The 12779-nt window shown below is 32.0% G+C and overlaps 1 pseudogene; it reads right to left on the bottom strand.

Annotated features, from left to right (window-relative positions):
* Positions 1-5045, bottom strand: LOC114758998 (phosphopantothenate--cysteine ligase 2-like; annotated as a pseudogene).
* Positions 5046-12779: the final 7734 nt, after the last annotated feature.

Raw genomic sequence — 12779 nt, 5'->3', positions numbered from 1 at the left:
TGGACGATGAATTTGTCCAATAAAAACGAAAGTTTTAGTGTCCCAAAAAGACAGCTGATCAGGATCTCATTATTTTGACTCATCTGCTAGATTCTTCAATGAAAGCTAAATGTTTCCCGGAAAGAAGCTTAATTAGGGGATTCTCTACAACATCACCAGGTTGACTCTTATTGCGCCGAACAGTGGTTCTCAGAACTGGTGACAACCACCACTTCCTCCTTGCGAGTGGAGAGTTCGTTTGCAACAACAGCATGCATCTTGTACTTTTCAAGAGCCTTATCAGCTTTCTTCAGAAGAATGTTTGAATCTGTCTCTAACTGCCAGCAATGAAAAATAATAAATCTTAGATGAAAAGGTTGCAACATCAAAAGGTATTAGTATCAAAAAGTCTCATTTCCTTTTCAATGCTTTAGGGTTGCGAGAAAACAAGAGATCCTTGGAAAACAATATAGTTTGAATCTGAACGTATTCCAATTGTTATTCATGATGAAGATTCAAAAATTGAATGCAAATTTTTATCGAACCCCATATCAGGCAACCTAGGCACATTGTTTTTGAAAAACAATATCATTGACGAGCTCGCACGAAAAATAACATAACATCATATGGAAAGGCATCCAAAACTGAACTCAGCTTCAAACTCTGAGCCAAACTCCAGACTTTTTTTAAAACTAGCGAATGGTGATTATAAATTAATCATGCATTTAACATAACAGTATAGAGCAATGAAAAGACTCCACAAGTGTAAAATAGCCAAACAGGAGGGGACAGAGTTCTGTACCTTGAAAGATATGCAGAAGGCAGATGGAGCCCATTCTTCCCTTAGCACCGACAACATTTTTGGCACTTGAACGAGTTTGACGTCCAAAAGGTAAGATCCTGACTGAATTTTGTGCTCCACCTAGAGGAATAATACAAGCTGACATCACCAATAGCAAGTAAATCTAATACATGTATCTGGCCAACCAAAAAAATCTGATATAAGTAGAAGTTGCGAATTTCTAGCTTTACGGTCCACCTTTTAAAGTAATAACCAGCCATACTAATCTGATGAAGTTTTTCCCCAGGTATCCCCGTCTTGAGGTCTATAGTGTATAGAATTTGCTATCCATTATGTTCAAAATCTCTAACCAAGACCAAAATTTCATCTTTGATGCATATAGCAGTTCCAAAATCTTTTATAGAATTATAAATTTCTTCAACTATAAGAAATTATGTCATTTGCAACAATATTAAAGTATAAACTCTGCATTGGAAACAATCTAGTGACTAACATATATCTACACTACTGAATAACAGGATCCAGAAATAAAGAACAAGACTACTATATTGAAGAAGAACTAATTTTCAAATTATTACCATGTCCTTCCAAGGAACATAATAATCAGATACTGCAGCTGAAAGATAGAACATTGCACGTGGCCCGAGACGCCTCATTGACATTGCAGTGATTTGCAACATCTGCACTAACAAAAAAATTACATGGCTATTTTGCACGAAAAAACAACTGATTTAGCACTTTGGTTAAAAATTACCACAAGTAAAGAACTGGCTAAATCTTAAAATATAAGTATACTCATCTGGTTCTATTTACAAGGCAAAGAAAGAACGTTTTTGTTAATCCTATTTATAAGTCACTTCATTAAATATTTAGCATGAATACATTATTTTGTCCTTCATTTTTTGTAGTATAGATAGTTTTTTTTCAAAGATGTATATAATAAATGAGGGGTAAAATTGGAAATTTGTTATTTTAATGAAAAATTAATGTAGTTTAGAGTTTTTCTTAGTTTTATATGAAATATGTTAAAAGTGTCTTATAAATAAGATCTGAGGAGTATATGACTAAATTATGGACGTGAAAGACTAAAAAAAAAAAAAAAAACGACCAATAAGTCCACCTCCAAAGTTGACTGTCAGTTAATAGCCAGGCAAACAAAGCAACAGAGGATATGCAAATATTCTAGATTGATTGGTTTGCTGCGTCAAATAAACGTTGTAAAAACATAAACAAGGCGTACCTGAAGATACTCAAATATTGTTCCGTAAGGAAGTTTTAATAGAAGACCATCTGCTACTGCCTGCAGGAAATGGAAATCCTAATCATACCCAGCTAATCTAAACGTGAACTGCTAGTAAGAAGAACCTAATAAAAAACACTTAAAAATAAGAATAACATAATATGTAAAGTCAAAACTATGGTTCATACAGCACGATGATCAATGATGGCCCTCTTCATTGCTTCAGCATGAGCCTCGCGAACTGAATTAGACAAAAAAACTCAGCTATTCATACAAAAGTTAAAAATAAAGATGAGGCAGGCAAAATTTACTTCAGCTGGTAAAGTAGGTTTTCCAATTAGCCCTCTTCTTGGGACATGAATAAGATAATAATATGACATGACCCAACCTACTACTGCTGCTAAAGCATATAGAGAGGGACATAAGGGAGTGGTAAAAGGGCAGAAATAGAGGATCTATTGGTCCAAAGGAAAACATAGGGGGTAGAAGTCGGATAAAGCTGAAAATAGAGGAGCAAAATAATGATGTCATGATGAATGGATGGATGTCAGTGGGATAATAAAAAAGAAGAGCAGAGAAGAACTTGGAAGTGTGGTTTTCGCCCTGGGTGGAGAGTGGCAACCTCTTGAAAGTTTGCACATCTGTTGTGTTTGGTGATTCTGTATTTGCTGTTGAGTTTGTGGCATCTGGTGTGTGCTTTGTGTCTTTTGCTCCTTGTTATCCTGTGTTAGTGTTTGTTTGTAATTTTTGTATCTGGGTGTAAAAGGGTCATGTGTTTGGCTTGAGTTCCCTTGTAATCTGTTTTATTTCTTCAGAAAAAAGTATTATTCATTCCAAGTCATTTCCATTTCTTCTTGTCTATTTTGCGCTTTTGTCTGTCAGTAGCTTAGTTCGACTTGAGGGTTCTATCACAATAGAACATTGTTTATATTACATAATGCCGTAACAAGTCACAATAAAGAGCAAGAATTATTAGATAAAGTTGGTTCATGAGATGCCTGGCGCCATTATTTTCAAACAATCAAGTCATGCATATTCAAATACTTCAACAAAATCACGTTATAATGATAAAGATAGGATTGTTGGGTTATTGATCCTGCTTTGTGTGAGGAAATAAACTGATTACTTTCTGGCACACACATACACACTCTTATGAAGCATTCAGCAGAAACTAAAAACCTCGAATGGGGAATCACTGGTAGCCTCAAAGCATTCAAGTAAAGGATCATCAGGCAGGGATCTGCAAAACGGCTGGAAACTTCCCCTGCAAACATGTCAGTGGGATAATAAAAAGAAGAGCAGAGAAGAACTTGGAAGTGTGGTTTTCGCCCTGGGGTGGAAGTGGCAACCTCTTGAAAGTTTGCACATCTGTTGTGTTTGGTGATTCTGTATTTGCTGTTGAGTTTGTGGCATCTGGTGTGTGCTTTGTGTCTTTTGCTCCTTGTTATCCTGTGTTAGTTTGTTTTGTAATTTTTGTATCTGGGTTGTAAAAGGGTCATGTGTTTGGCTTGAGTTCCCTTGTAATCTGTTTTAGTTCTTCAGAAAAAAGTATTATTCATTCCAAGTCATTTCCATTTCTTCTTGTCTATTTTGCGCTTTTGTCTGTCATTAGCTTAGTTCGACTTGAGGGTTCTACCATAATAGAACATTGTTTATATTACATAATGCCGTAACAAGTCACAATAAAGAGCAAGAATTATTAGATAAAGTTGGTTCATGAGATGCCTGGCGCCATTATTTTCAAACAATCAAGTCATGCATATTCAAATACTTCAACAAAAATCACGTTATAATGATAAAGATAGGATTGTTGGGTTATTGATCCTGCTTTGTGTGAGGAAATAAACTGATTACTTTCTGGCACACACATACACACTCTTATGAAGCATTCAGCAGAAACTAAAAACCTCGAATAGTGGAATCACTGGTAGCCTCAAAGCATTCAAGTAAAGGATCATCAGGCAGGGATCTGCAAAACGGCTGGAAACTTCCCCTGCAAACATATCCATTCACAATCAACTAATTCAAAAGAAACCAAACCAGAGATAGAAATACTCTACAACTCATACATCATGAAAGAAAGCACCATAACAGGAACAGAAAATAGAAATGACCTTCGATAAAGAAAGATGACAGCATATCCAGCCTGCAGAAAATACCTGAAACGAAACCAGCAAGTTCAGCATTTTAAGAAAATTCGGACAAGAAGTTGAAATCAATTCTCTAATAGCTCAAAAGAGATTCAACATACTCTGTAGATGTGGCTCCTCTATGACCTGAACTGAAATTGTCAACATATCGAACACACCGTTGCTCTAATGGAGCAGTGGTGCCGCCAGATGTCACGCAAACGACTCTTCTGGCATTCCCATCTGAACCAGACTCTTCACTTAGAAGTGATGCGATAATTGCAAAATGCATAATTAATTGTTGTGAGAATGTACTTACCAGCAGGCAAAGAATTGCGTGCAATAAATTCCTTCAATTTTTCACTTATTTCATTACTGTTCTGCAAAGGTGGAGCTGAATCAAAAAACGCTTTCACTTCCTGTTCAAAAGTTAGCTCCGGAGCTTGCAATCCCTTAGCTGAATCCATCAGTTGCCTACAGCCACATCCTTTGTCAGACATTCATAAGTTGGTTTCATACACCAAAATAGGACTTGGAAATTAGTGTAAATTTAAATAAATTAGGGAGAAAAAAGGACCAGCATCCCATAGGAAAAGGCCCTCGCAAACTACGACCTAATAATTCCACCGCAATGTCCAAATGAAGCAAACCAATATTAAAAATCAGTAAGGCAATAGCAAGATAACCCAAATTTGAACGGAAATTCAGATAAAAGTAGATTGCGAGGTGAAGCATCTAAAAAGGGGCGAATGCACCCAATCATAGTTGATCAAATGCGCAGCAAATTCAACCATTCGAATTCAAAGTTTCCCTTAATTTTATTCAGAGGAAATTGAGGACATAAACCGAAGAGAAAAACATATTCGAAGAGCTCACCACCGGAGGAGCGCAGTACTCTGGCCTGATGCGTTGGGAGAGGAGAATGGGGAAGAAGAAGTGAGAAACCTGATGATTTATGCATAACAGATTTTGGCGGGAGGCAGGAAACGGGTAGTTGGAAACATTCATGGGCACACATAGACAGTTATTTTATTTTATTTGGCCAGGGATCTAATTAGTCAGCAACTACTGCCATAAACTTAGTTCATTAATTTGAAAAAATAAAAAAAATAATTATAATATATGTTATATGATCTTTTTAAATTAATTATGTATATCATTATATTATACATTAGTCTATAAGTTAGGTAAATTAATTTGAAAAAAATAAATATAAATATTTTAAAGTAATTTTTTAATTTTCTTAATTTTTTCAAATTAGTTGATTAGGTCTTATGTCAAGGACACGAGGTAGTACTCTCTGATCCCCTCTTATAAGAAACAACTATCATTTTTATCTTATTCCTATTTATAAGTAAACATTTCCAACATGTTTCAAATTTTTGGCTAATTTTTTATTTTGTCCCTATTAATTACTTATTTTAATAATTAATATATGTATTACCTCATTTAATGCATCTTTCACTCATCTCTTTATTCTCCCTCATGCTCTTTCCTCCATATAAATAAGGATATTTTTGACAAGAGAACTTATAATTTTTTTATATTTATTGTCTTTAACAAATTTTAACTAACATTTTGATTCATATGATTTGATCAAAGATTTCTTAGAAAAAGAGAGGGGTGAGTACATTAGTTCCCCCCAAAAAATTGATCAGTTTAATTAAAAAATACATAATTGAAATTATAAAATTTTAATAAGGGAAAGATGTTAAAAAAAAATCAACTAAAATTTAGGCAAAAAATCAATTAAAAACCTCCAAAAATCCTAATTAAATCCAGTTAAAATATCAAAATTCAGATTTAGACTTGCAAAATTCCTAATCAGGCCAGTAGGACTATTTAAGGATTTCTGAATCTTGTAAATTTACCTTGATATCCCAAAATGTTTACAAACCTAGCTATTTCCTCAGTTTCCTCAATTAGGAATTCCTATTTCTCTCCCATCCTTATCACTCCCTCTCCAACCAGGGAACAGCCCCCCTACCATTCAAAATAATAAAAAAGTATGCAAGACCTTCAGATATTATAATGGTGGTTGTTCTGATGAAGTCATAAATTTAATGAAAATTTGAAATTTTGTAATATAAATATAATATTCCCCTTCATAAATACTAGCTAGATGCCACTACATAGAGATCATCCTTCTAGGTACATGTTAATCTTCTTCATCTCGATCCTCTTCTCCCTTTTGTGCCTCATCATGTCTTGGGCATCGAAGCGAAATGCCTATCCCTTGAAGTCATCATTGTTGAACTTTAGAAAGAAATCTCAATATGGTGTGCTTGGAGAGGAACTCACATTATAGCCGTATTACTCGGTCCTAAATATAAAACCCCTATACAAGTGTATATAAAGATCTTATATTTAGGATCAGAAGCGTATAACCATAATGTATGAACAAGTTAAACGTCTTAGATTTAATTTTTGGACGAGATGGTCTTATTAAGCTTCAAGTATGTTCGGCATCATGTTGCTGAGCAAGCTCTGAAAACTTGTTTTTCTTGTGTAGATTTCATTGGGGGATTGATGATTGAAAAGAGAGGAAATGGGCGAGTAAACATAAGGGGCATCGAGGTAAATTTATAGGATTTAGAAATTCTAAATTAGCCTTAGGGGCTTGATTAGGAATTTCTCGAAAATTGTAAGTTATAAATATAGATTTTAGTATTTTAGTTAGATTTAATTAAAGTTTTTCTTAAAAATTTTTACTCATTTTTTTCTATTTTTCTCAAATTAACCTCGTTAAATTTTATTTTACTTTTATTTCAGCCATTTCCCTCCGACTAAACAAACTAACAAAATTTTGAATATTGAGTAAATATTAATTTAATAATTCTAATGTTACTGAGTTGGAAGCAATTTGTGCCACGCAGGATGAAAATCGAGGATCCTTGGCGTGCATGGTTTGCGTGGTTTGCCAATGGTCAAGTTGCCAGGTAACGAATCAATTTCAATTACTACATCCAGTCTTTAATATAAGATTTTATTTAACTTTTATTTTGATTCTAAATGTAAGATATTAATATACTTTGTCTCTTATATTTGTATATTTTTTCCCAAGACGGTCCTCATAACGATAATTCCAACCAATACACTTAATTAATAATCATATTTTAGAAAAAATAATACTTATTTGTTATTAATAACTAACTTAGTTTATTTTTCTAATCTTCTCAAATTAGTCAACTAGCTCTTATATTTAGGACTAGAAGTAGTTTTTTTTTTGCCAGCCAATTTCAATTATTATTTAAAAAGTAAAATACTCTACCTTTCCTTACATTTTGTTTTAATTATACGAACCTCCCTTCTATTTTGAAAATATATACTTAAATCCAAACTGTTAACTTCGTTAAGAATATTTCAAAAAGATATTTTTTTTAGTTAAAATTTATATTGAAATACTTTTTATTTACTAATTTATCCTTCATAATATTAAATTCCTATATTTTGGTTAAAACTATTTTGAAAAATTTAAGATTTTCTCCTTTACCTTAATTTCTTTTTAAAAATTTTTTGTTTGTTTAATGTTTTTATCGTATTCAGCCAAAACATTAAGTAATTTAGTCAACGTAAATAAAAAAATATTAAATAGAAGTTTGATTAATCCTTTAAATAAATATATAGACGATCAAATTAAATAAGTTATAAATGTTTGCAACAATTTTTTTTAGAAATTTAAATTATAAATTTAAATGATTTATATAAATTTCCAAACTCACATAATTATATTATATGATAAGAAAATAAGCATTCAAAATATTTTCTAGCCATTTAAAAGAAACCTTAAGTTTCAATATTTTATGAAGAATTAAAATTCTATAATTCTATAATATAATCAAAATTAAAATTTTATAACATATTAAAAATTTTGAAAATACATGTATTATGTAACATCCTAATTTTCATATATCTAATATTTAAACAAATTTTTATAGAATAGACAGAGGTTAAATATACTATATGTAATTAAAATAATTTTGATTTTTGTGTGTGTATGAGAAAATGAATAAAATAGCGATGTTAAGAAGTCTCATATTGATTAAATGATAGGAAGATGGATAAAATAGCAATGTTAAGAAGTCCCACATCGACTAAATGATAGGAAGAGGAAGCTCTAGAAACCTATGTATAGGTGGTAGTAGTGAAGAGTTAAAGATGAACCAAATAATTTTCGCACAAAACTGAGATAGTCTCAGTAAAGTGCTATTTATGGTTCTGTAAACCGTTGGATCGGGCTGCAATTTGGTCAGCTGATCCTAGATTTCAAAATTGTTAGTTTCAACGGTTGGATTGTCAATTCAATGTCTGAGTTATAAGTTATTAAGTATGTTTTTTTCATTTATTTTTTTAGATTTGGTAGATAGACTACTAAATAGTAAGTTAGTGTTGCTAAATTTGTCCACCGTTGGATTAACCCGAAATTTAGAGAGGAGTCTTGTGACATGTAAGATATTAAATTCAACGGTTAGATTAATAATTAGACTTCTACAGTAAGAATAAATTAACTCATATTGAGGTTATCCGTCTAAATTCTTTGAAGATAGAACATAAGTTATAAATTGAGGGTTCTCTATCTAGGTTGTGAATTTGGTGCTTCAAATGATATAATTTAATAATTAAAGATAACATAAGTTAAGGGAGCCTAGGAATTGAATATAAAACATCATATATATGTTCTTACCCCAAACCTTAGAAAAAGCCTTTCGAGCTAGAATTTCGAGTAACAGCTGAATGTATCAGAGGGAGCGTTAAATGTTAGAAATTTGTGAGTAGTTTACTCTAATATTGTATAAATAATGTTTTAACTTCAATTGTAGATATAAATCCTATTATGGCATTTTCGAGTACGGGCCTTGTTTGTGCTTGATTGTTAGCTAGGAGACCAGGTAACTAAATTTCTATCTGTTACATGCATTGGTATGAGGTTGGTGAGTGATTTTATAACCAAGTTTCGTATACATATATTATGTTTTGTATGAACGGTCTTGTGGAATACTGTTTTGAAAAGAATTGAAATCGTTTGTATTGGTAGAAATTAATGATTATGACTATGAGGTGTTATTATAGAATTCGATTGATTATGCATATAAATGTGTTATTTTAAACCCTGTGCATCTAGTTTGGGTGGGGAAAGGAGATGATTAGAGTTATTGAGATTTATATACTTACCACGTGGTATCAGCCTCCATACGAAACTCGATGGTTGGCTATTATTATTGTCCCACTAGTTCTTCGAGGGGGGACCCATGGTCCACTGAGTGCTCTGTGGTCTTTGGCCGGTCCATATCACTCAAGTGGTGAGCTTGTTAGAGTAGCTAGTCAAATGGAAAGAACTTAGCCCATGGGTCCAATCGGCGGAAATAAAGAGGATATAAAGATGAATTTGGGTTCATGGATTTCATATGACTTGGTATCTTCATTGATGTTTATATCTTTTGAATAAATGAAAAGTATGTTATCTCTTTTGAAATCATCAGTTGCATGAGATCGGCAGATATAATTTACCTATATGGTTATTGTGAGTTCAATTGTTAGATAAGTGTCTATTGACTATTATTAACTCTGTGTATCCCACCTAACACCTCGCTAGCCCATACTAGTGTGTGTGATAAATAGGGATTTAGTTACTGAGACGTTGTCACATCCCTATTATTTAACATTTTTCAGGTGAAAGCTTTAAAGGAGGGATGTCAGGGAAGGCTCAGGATGAGTAAAGCTACATTAGCAACTTATAGCGTCTTCTCGATTTATAAGCTATGTTGTATCCTGTATATTGCCACCTTAGGATAAATTGTTTTTAATTGATTCATGCATTATTATTTTTTATAGGTGGCCAGAGGCCTAGGATCGCATATTCGCATGTGATTTGTTTATGAATTTATTATAAAGTATGAATTAATATTTAATTCTTAATATTTTGATTTATAAGCTATACTATATGTTGTTTTGTAACCATATTAGATAAGATTGATCTTTTCTTATATAGTTTGTATTTGAATGAGTTAAGAAAAGTTCTTTTATCCATGATAGGATGTATGATTGGGTTCTGCTATTTTCTATCACGGATAACAATATTACATAATTAGTTAGTGTAGATGATTGTGATATAATTTGAGTTTGTATTTAGCATGGTTTGGTTATAAAAAGTTATTTCTTAAAGTTACTATGAAAAAGTTAAGTTTATCTGTTTATTTAGGAAGGTTGTTTCATATTATAATTAACTTTTGTCGTATCAAAAATTATTTGTTTATAGATATAAATTTGGTCAAAATAAAAATTTGAAAGTCAAACTTGACGGTCAACTAATGGTTGGATTGATGGAAATAAAACCTTAAAAATATCAGAGGTTTGTGTAATATACATTTTAATATGATACAAGGTTTATATGCTCTTTCAAAATAAAAAGGAGGCATCTGTAATTTAAGTAAAATAGAAGAGTAATCAATATATTTTACTCTTATTTAAATTATAAAATTAGTGTTAATAGAATCTATTAGCATAATGGGATTACCCTCTGTGTGTGTGTGAGTCTAAATATTTTGATTAAACTAACTTTGAAATCCACTAATTTCCCCCCTTGATATTGCAACTAGGGAACAAAAAACCGGACTGAATCGGCTGGATCAGTCAGTGAACTGGCTAGTAGTCCAGTTCGGTTTTGATATTAAACCGGGAGGAGTTGAACCGGTAACAAACCAATCAAACTGGTGTAAACAGGTAAAAACTGGTGTGAACTGGTAATAAACCGGTTTAGATGATTATGTTGTTATTAGCCCTATTTTTTCTCATTCAATTCCTAATATCTTAGCTCTTATATATTTAAATGAATTTTAATAATGATTTTGGTATCAATGATTATTAATTTTAGTTAATAATGAACTATAAAGATCAAAATTCTCAATGTTGTTATGCTTTGTTATTGTTTTAATCAAACTATTGTTATTTTGCCTTGTATTTTGTTATTAATGATTATTAATATGGTTATATTTTATTATTTTTAATTAAATTATATTATTTTAATATGACCGGCTGGACTCTGGGTTAATCTCAATTTGACCAGCTGACCCTTAAACCACTATCTCAACCGGTTTAGTGTCTGGTCCTTTTTTTGTTCTTTAATTGCAACAGAATGCATTTAAACTATACTTATCAACAAGAACCATATATAACTACTTTCTTGACATATGTTGCTGTGAAAGTAAGCAAAACCTTCAACACTTGGCTTCGTTTAGTTGATTTTTATTCTCTCCATTCCTTTTCAAGTCCATCCATATATGCTAATTGACTTGTCCTTAAGGAAGGGTCGATCAGGTCCTTCATGGCTCGAGGTCGAAATGTCAATGTAAGTGGTAATTAAGTTGAATTAGGCTTTAAGTAAGGCTAATTCTTAGTTTGATTTGACCTATACACATATCTAATGAGCTTTGATGGGTACAAATACTAAAATTATTGCGTCAATAATGTGAATGCTTCGTTTCTTTTTCCCCAACATGATTTGAATATTGAATAGGGAGGATTCCGGATACATTTTGAAGATTTTTTTTCCTGACAGAAAAAAAGATCCCATCTATTAGGATAAGTTTTACTAGCTCTGATTCTTAATATAAAAACTCATTTAACTTTTATTTTAGTTTTAAATATAAGACTCCAATTTATTTTATCTCTTATATTTATCTATTTTTTCGAGATAGTCTTTATAATAATGATAGTTATAACCAATATATTTGATTAATAAGGATATTTTAGGGAAAAAACACATATTGATCACAAATAACTAACTTAACTAATTTTTTTAATTTACTCAAATAAGTTAACTAACTCTTACATTAAGAATAAGAGGTAGCACCATTTATATTCACTTTTTCTTCCGTTACAAGGGATATTTATGTGATGGGTGGATTTGGATTCTCTCCTCATTGTTTCTCACGTCTTTCCCTTCGTCTCATTTCTATTATTAGATCAAAAAATGAACTCGATTGAGATTTAATATCTTATAAAATTATTAAATAATAGTTTTTAATAAAATATTGAATATTAAACCTCTAGATCTCACTACTATTGTGTGTCAGTATATGATTAATTAGTTGGATTTTTTTTTTAATGGTAGTGAAATATTATCTTAGTAATATGGATTCCAGATTTTGCGATAATTTATTCCCACCAAGTTTCTGATCATAGAATGTTGAAGAAATCATACTTGAAATAAAGGTACATATGACTAATTCAAAATAAAGGTACATATGACCAAGTTTCTTATGGCTTGCAATGAGTAATAAATTGCTCACTAATAGTGTAAGATTTAGAAGGCATATGACTAACGGGGATATGTGTGAAATCCGTAACAAAGGCGCGGAAGATATCAACCATGTTCTAAGATGCTGCTCTCTTGCCACCTCCTGCTGGAATCTTATAATACCAGCCCATATTCAAAGTTGCTTTTACAGCTGTCCCTTTGATATTTGGCTAAAAACGAATCTGAAATCCAAAAGCACAAATCCTTTGTGGTGCGTCTTTTTTGGGATCTTATGTTGGAAACTTTGGGAGGCAAGAAACCGTAAGTTATTCTGCAACGAAGATACTCAAGCTCATCGCCTGGTGAATGTAGTGATTGCTCTTAGTGATCATA

The sequence above is a fragment of the Neltuma alba genome, unplaced genomic scaffold, assembly GCF_004799145.2.
Source record: "Neltuma alba isolate B1F8T4 unplaced genomic scaffold, ASM479914v2 tig00010779_pilon, whole genome shotgun sequence".
NCBI classification, from domain to species: Eukaryota; Viridiplantae; Streptophyta; class Magnoliopsida; order Fabales; family Fabaceae; genus Neltuma; species Neltuma alba.
This window is presented reverse-complemented; position numbering and strand designations above follow the sequence as displayed.